Source organism: Mauremys reevesii, linkage group 10 (assembly GCF_016161935.1).
Source record: "Mauremys reevesii isolate NIE-2019 linkage group 10, ASM1616193v1, whole genome shotgun sequence".
NCBI classification, from domain to species: Eukaryota; Metazoa; Chordata; order Testudines; family Geoemydidae; genus Mauremys; species Mauremys reevesii.
Window position 1 is genome coordinate 70,911,689 of NC_052632.1, and position 7,207 is coordinate 70,918,895.

A 7,207-nucleotide genomic window follows, 5' to 3' on the forward strand; every position below is an offset into this window, starting at 1 on the left:
ATGGGGATGTGGGTGTTGCAGGGAATACGAAATAGAGGGGGATGGTAGAGAGCCACATAGGGAGCTTCTAGGGGAGAATGGAGGGATGCAAGGAGCCCCCAGTGTGTGCAATGACCTTGACCTACAGAAAAAATGAAGTGTGCAACCCTCTAGTATACAAATCAAGCCATGATGTATAGATGCTGTATATCAAAGTTGTATGACGATAGTAGATAGGCATCCATGATAGAAAAGAGGATAATTTCATAATCGCTTTGACTCCTGCAGTATTTGGGGGCGGAGTAGGGGGGGAGAGGAGACATATTCAAAAAATGGATTTCAATAACAACATTATAAGGGATTCTTCAGAAATTGGAAGAACTGGAAATATATCCACTCCAGTATACTTAGTTCATTCTACATCAAAGGCATGTAACTGGACTAAGAGGTGTTTTGGCAAATGAGAATGGTAATTGGCTAATGGGCTGGAAACCAAGAAAATGGTTTTCAAGTCAATGAGAGCTTGCTGATAGTAGCAGGTGTAGGTTGCTGGAACCTTGGTAAGTTACAATGGCTTTGGCCAATTGCCATGAAAAATGAGATTTCCAAGTTTGCAGAAGCAACTAAATGCAAGACAAGAGCATAGTAAATAATGAAGAGACACATACAGACATAATGTAATCTAGACATCAAATGTGTTTTATACTGTTGTCTCTTTTACTGGTTTGGCATCAAGTTAAGTTCAGATAGAAGCAGAACAATAAACTCTGAAACAAACAAAAACAGCAGGTAGGATTTGGAGGGATGTCATTGCTTAGCTGAAATGCAGGTACACACAAACCAGGTACTTAGTATGTGGGTGAGGAGGAATGCATTATCTTAAACAGCCTTCTTTCTTTCAATTACAAAAGTGTATTTGAATACTTGAAATCTTCAAATAAGCTTCAGTAATTGAAAATTCAGCTTTAAAAGCTTCAGAAGTGACCATGGGGACTCGCTGCTCACAGGGAGCAAATCTAAGCTGACAGCTTGGATTCCCCACCGGACCCTGCTAAATCCTGCACTCGGGGTCGTGTCACTTCTGAAGTCCTGCTAATGCACTGAGATCAAGGGGACATTCTGATTACCTTATTTTGATAATGTGCTGCAGTAGCTTGTTCATATGGAGGACACAGTTTCCTGCCCCCGCCCCCTTCTCTTCTGTGCTGAGGCATAAATTTCTTTGCACCTGCCTCCCTCCTGCCCTAATAAATAAGTGTGCCGAAAAGTAATGTGAGGATGAAACAAATGCTCAATCAGGCTTTTCCACATAACCTGTGGAAATTAGTGAGCAGGAGGTCAGAGGGGCAGATGCAATCCTGGCTTAAACACGTGTCTGTGTGGTATATTGTAGGTTGTCACTTTAAATTTCAGGAGTTTCTCCTGCTCCTGGTTGGACGCTAACAGGCTCTGTAGGGAAGCATGCAATCTGGGTCCAGCAGCAATGACTTTGCAGATCACCTTCCTCTCGGCAGGCTGGGTGAGTCATATTTCTCTGTTTTAGGGAGCAGCCTGTGCACGCTTGTGTTTGCTCTCTCTCTTTGGGTTCTTGTTTATCATTCTGGATGAACAGTACTTTATTTCCTTATGTTGCAGCTTTCAAGCAAGAGCACTGTATGTTTTTATCTAACTTCTATGTGTATGCTGCGAACATAAATGTCATGGTTAAATTCTACATCAGTTCACAGCATGGCTGCTTCAATTACAAGTGTGTGTGAGAACTGGTTGTGTGCCAATGGATCCACTGAAGTTAGTGGATCAGCTCCATGCACTGTGAGAGTTAAATCCAACAAACAATTGCTAGATTACATGAAGGGACAGAGAATTACCCTGAACATATATGTGACGGCTCCCTTCAATGATGTGATCAGTTTTGATGGCCTCCTCTCAGAACATAAAGGATATAGAAAAGGGCCATGAAATGGATGAGAGGAATGGAAAGTCTTCCATATTGGAGAAACTGAAAAAATTAGCCCTATTTAGTTTAGAGAGGAGGGAGAAACAAGTAAGACTTGGTTTCATGTATGGAAGAGAAGCACTATTGGGCTGGGAAAAATCCTACTGCCTGGAAGCCTTTTTAAGACTTTTTAAATCAGTAGGACACCAGTGTTTCAGGATTTCTCATGGTAGATAATGTCTCGGGTCACGAATGGTTGAGGAGGATGGAGAATGAAATATGGGCCCCACCATTTAGGCAGGAAAAGGTCACTAGAGATCTTGGGAGAGTGAACTGTTTTAGAGGAGGGTAGAAGCCAGGTTGGAAAGGTTCAAAGATGGAAATGGAGGAAAGGAACTCAAGATGGTGGTTGGAAAGAGCATCTGAGGAGTCTTGAGATGGATGAAAGAAAGGATGGACAATAGTTTAAGAGTGGGGCGAGATGGGGTTGGGAGAGGGGGTTATATTAAGACCAAAGAGATCAAACATGTTTGCACTGAGAGGGGACTCTGAGAGTGAGAGGTTGAGAAGGGTGGGAATGGAATCACTGGTGGCAGGTGGAGAGGTTAGAGGAGGAGAGCAAAAAGGAAATCTCAGAAGTTGTTGTTGTTGGTGATGTAGCCATGTCTATAGTTATCGGTTACTTTAACCAATGGTGAGGGTTTATACCTACTTTAATCTGTGAGAGTTCAGTGCCCCCCCCCAAGATTGACTCCAGCAGGGAGGCTATCAATAGAAGGGGAATACCATGGTGCGCACACAGACTACATAGTGCTCTTTCTATAGTAATTACTTTTTATTAACCAACCAAACAACAATACACACACACTGCAATCTGGTAAAGGAGCAAAAGACTGATATAAAACGCATAGTATTTGCATTACTCACACCATGCCTTGCAGAAAAATCCAAAGTGTTAGTCATTGTCGTCATCATCAGTGGTTGTCATCCTGGTATCTCCATTTCCCCCACCCCCACGGCACGCAGGTTGGGATACAGCTTTTATAATGTATCACACTGATGCCCACTGTGGTTCATAAATATGTATGAAAGTGTTAACCCCTTTTCCTTATTTGAGCTTCCACACCACACTACTTTTGGGGTGCTCAGTTTTTCATTGGCTAACTCATTTAGTTCTCATTACATGCATGTCCCCTTATCACCATAGTAAGAGGCAGTTACCTTAATTAAGTCTCTAAGATTTCACCTCAGCTACCAATGGTCATCTTGTGATGCCCACTGATCTCTCGTGGATATTATTACCCAAACCCACCAGTTACTTGCAAAACATCAGCATGTCACAGACATAGACACAAACTCAGCAGATTTATTATTGGTTGAAAAGGTTTATTCCCACCCTTCTCAACTTCTCATTCTCATCAGGGTCCCCTCTCAGTGCAAGCATATTATCTTTATAACATAGCTAACTTATCCTAAGGCCTAATTTGGCCTTGTGGTCCTGGTCTTAAAACATATATATTTCACTTCTATATCCTAAAGATACCCAACATCTTTTTTTTAATCCTAGGTTACGGAGAGAAGGAGGAGAGTATGCTGTGAAGGCAGGGCAGTGTGAAGAATAGAAGAGAGGCCAAGCCCTGTTTTATCTATTAGTACTTTTCCTTTTCCTTCTTTATCAGAGAAGGCCCTTCTGTCTCACCTTGTTGCCTGATTTGGGGAGGGTTAGTAGGGACAGTGGAATTTATCCACTTAATTTAGTTTTATTTAATAATTAATTTTCTAATTAATTAAGAATGTTAGTAATTAATAGATATTAATAATATGGGTATGGCTCGCCAATATGTGTGATCAGAAGATAAAAGTTCATCTTGAATCAGGCTTCACAGAATTTAATACAAGGAGATTGGGGTATAACAGGAATTACACTGAGACAAAGTTTAGTCAAACAAGACCTTTTATTTAAAACCAATAAAACAAGAAGTAAATGTAAAATGTTAAAAGCAGTTTGATTACAAAGTTACAAAATATCCCAGTTCTTTAAGAGATATGATATATTACACAGTTCTAATGCATGACAGCTTTCGTAGGTGTAGGCAGGGTGAGCGGAGAATAGAAGGATGGGTGTGTATCCCTGCCCCCTGGGTGGATTATCACTTTATTTATTTAAGAAATTCTTCCTCCTATGCCCAAATTTGTTCCATGGAAAGGTGAGGGTGGTACCTTTTTTCATAGGCTGACCTTTGTGTGTTGTACTGCAACTACTACTATATCTTTTTATTTTTGTTGTTATATATTTTGTATTTTTTGAAATAACTTTACTTTTGCACTAGGTGAAAGGTGAGCAGATATTCAGAAGATATTCAGACAGTCCCTAGTTTGTTTGTTTTTTTTTCCTTTTTTCACTTTTCTGAGTAAGGTTTTTTTCAGCTTTCAGCAGGAAAGAGAGAAGGAGGTCTGGCCCAGAAGCTTCTAGATCTCTGCATATCTTGCATTACTTATTTTTATTTATTATAATATTAATCTACACACACACACTCAAAAGACAACCTCTTCTATGTTTCTCTCTTATTTTTGTAATCATTTTAAGAATTCTGTGACAAAATCTGAATCAGAGAAATGTAGGCCTGGAAGGGACCTTGAGAAATCAAGTCCTGCCCCCTGAGATGTGGTAGGCCCAAGTAAACCTAAAATTATCTTCTTCCCTTATATTTAAAAAGCAAACAAACAAAAAACCCACTCCGCTTTTGCAAGTGTTGATACAATTAATTTAAACTTAAAATGTCTTGGAAAGCTTACGGCTTTGGATGGAAAATATCGCCCAGTTGTTCCTGATGAATCCCTTATTCTTTACTGAAACTTCCTAAGTAGTTCAAGTATCCCTGAGGATTGTAACAGATTTCCATTTTCAAATCCAGCTCAATTCATCATTGCATGTTGGTCCCTTGACTTCTTTTTCCTTTATTTTGTATCATGTCAGCCTCTTCTAGCTGAGTCCTCTGAATCATTTACTTGAAGAATTCTCCGAAGCTGTCTCAATGAAGAGCATTCTTAGCTTTGAAAGTCACCTGGGTATTTCCTGCCTGCTCCAAGCCATGAATCCTCAGATCCTCTGTTTTGGTCTCATTGTTTCAGATCTCCCCATGGGGAATTCTTAGTCTTTTTTTTCTATAGATATTTTTCACCGTTTCATGTTAATAATAAAGAAATGTTTCAATTCTGCTGGAGTTTTTCCAAATCAATTCATCATCAGTCTCCCCACATTGTTTCTCTCCCCTAAAGCTTCCTGGCTTCCTGTTGACCGTGGAATAAAGTTGAACCATTTTAGTCAGTAGAGAAAGGCGGACAAGGGAGTGAAGATGCCTGTCAGGATGGCAGTTCTTTGTTCCAAACTCACAGCTCACTTTGCAGAAAATGATTGTCAGCAAATTGCTTAAGATAGAGCAGTAAAGCACTGAACATATGTTAGGAGAAAACATTCACGCCATTGTGTAAATCTTTGCAGCATGCATTAAAAAATAAAGCCAATATATTGACCAGAAAAATAGTCCTAAACCTTAGGACTTGACTAGCACAACGAAAATGTAGTCTTTTGATAGTAGTGCTTTTGCAATGCAGTTAACCGTCTGCTGGAAGGGCAATTACCTTACATTTTGCCACAGGGAATTTACTTTAACGAGTTACCGAAAAAAAGTCTCTGGCCGTATGAATAGTCTATCGTTTGAAAAAACTGGCTCGTAGTAGTTAGAGATGGAAATGAGCCGTTGAGTCACTTGGTTCATCTTCTCTGCCACTGCGTATTATAGTAATATCTTGCTCCCTATGTTCTTTGGTGCTTGCCCACCTAGGATGAAATGTCTTAGGTAGTGGATATTTTGCCACTTGAATTGCCATCGGCTATTTTTGGTTTAGTTAAACTAGTTTGCATCCTAAGAAATGCTAGGGCAGATTCAGCTCATGGTCTCTGGCATAGATCTCAGTGGCAGAAAGTTCACCACTGGGGGAAGATGCAGCAGCCCGGAGCAGCTACAGAGAGAAGTATCACTATTAGGAGGTAAAGCCTGGGTATGAGCTGAATCAATGCATCCTCTTAACTGTCTCTGGTGGTGGAGAGTTTTTGGAGATGGGAGACTAGTGGGGCAGAACTGGGAGGCAATGCACAGGAACAAAGCTTCCAAGCAAAGGAGGGCAGAGCTATGATTTCATGGATGTAAAAGTTGAGGGTTGAGCCCCCTTTCCCTTGCCAACTCTGGTTTCTCTGATTGGAAAACAATGACACCAAACGTGGTTTCCTTGCTTCAGTGAAGGAGTAGCCCACAGAGGAGCATTAGGCCATAAAATATTCAGGTTTAATCACATTCTTCCAACACCTCCCCCTCCACTCCACCACTGAGGCCAGTCTCATTACTCCCTACTGCTTTTTGTCTGCTTCTCCCACAACACTCCATAGGCTTTCTTCCGTGTCACCCTGTACACATGGAATAGCCTACCTGGCCTGGTTCTCTCAGCCACTATCATCTCCTGTTTTTGATAAGGTCCAGAAATGCAAAAGATTATTTTTGGCTTCACGTAGAAGTATTATTGGTTTATGTTGTAGCCCATTGTTTTCGCAGGCTTCTGGAGATGCGTGTGTGCCCATATATCTGTTCCACATGTTTCTGCAGTCGTCATAGTTGGCATTAATTTTAGAAACTGGGTTCCAATGTTTACACAATTCTCAACTTGAACTGTTTGTTTCCAAATCCTTTGGAATCTAGCCTATTTCTCTGGCTAGAACCTGATCCAGCAAAATACATCAGCTTCTGCACTACTGAAGCTCCAAAAAAATACCTTTTGCGTTAATTGGAGCAAAAGCCAAGCGTAATTCTTACAGGATTACAAGTGCCTAGCGACCTGAGGTTTCTACAAATCCAGTAAAATACTCAGCACAGCCTACATTCTACCAACTGCCACCCCCAGACATATGTCTGTGTTTTTTGTATATCACTTGATAAGGTTAGAGAAGGGCACTAATGCTTTTTTTTCTTCCCACCTCCCAACTGAATAAATGTGATACTTTTTTCTAAATTTAAACTACAACAACTTGCCTGCACTTAGAAGAATGACTAATTTATTATAAACTGCGCAATTGATTGAAGCTAATGAAGTTACACTGGAGAGGGATTTGGCCCGTTTACATTATGACATTCTTAATAATGACTTGCATTTCTTTTGCATCTGTATTTTTATTTCAGTAGTGTCAGGGGCTCCATTCAAGAACCAAGACCTTATTGTGCTGGGTGCTGCACAAACTTG

At 40.6% G+C, this 7,207-nt stretch overlaps 1 long non-coding RNA gene across 2 annotated transcripts in view; it reads left to right on the forward strand.

Moving 5' to 3' along the window:
- LOC120373891 overlaps positions 1 to 5,049 on the forward strand; it is a 62,591-nt gene extending 57,542 nt beyond the window's left edge. The window contains exons 2-4 of one of the 2 annotated variants that reach the window (XR_005585790.1): positions 1,393 to 1,498; positions 3,483 to 3,636; positions 4,893 to 5,049. This is a non-coding gene — a long non-coding RNA (uncharacterized LOC120373891). The remainder of the gene's footprint in view (positions 1 to 1,392; positions 1,499 to 3,482; positions 3,637 to 4,892) is intronic. The other variant, XR_005585791.1, reaches the window with a different exon arrangement.
- Positions 5,050 to 7,207: the final 2,158 nt, after the last annotated feature.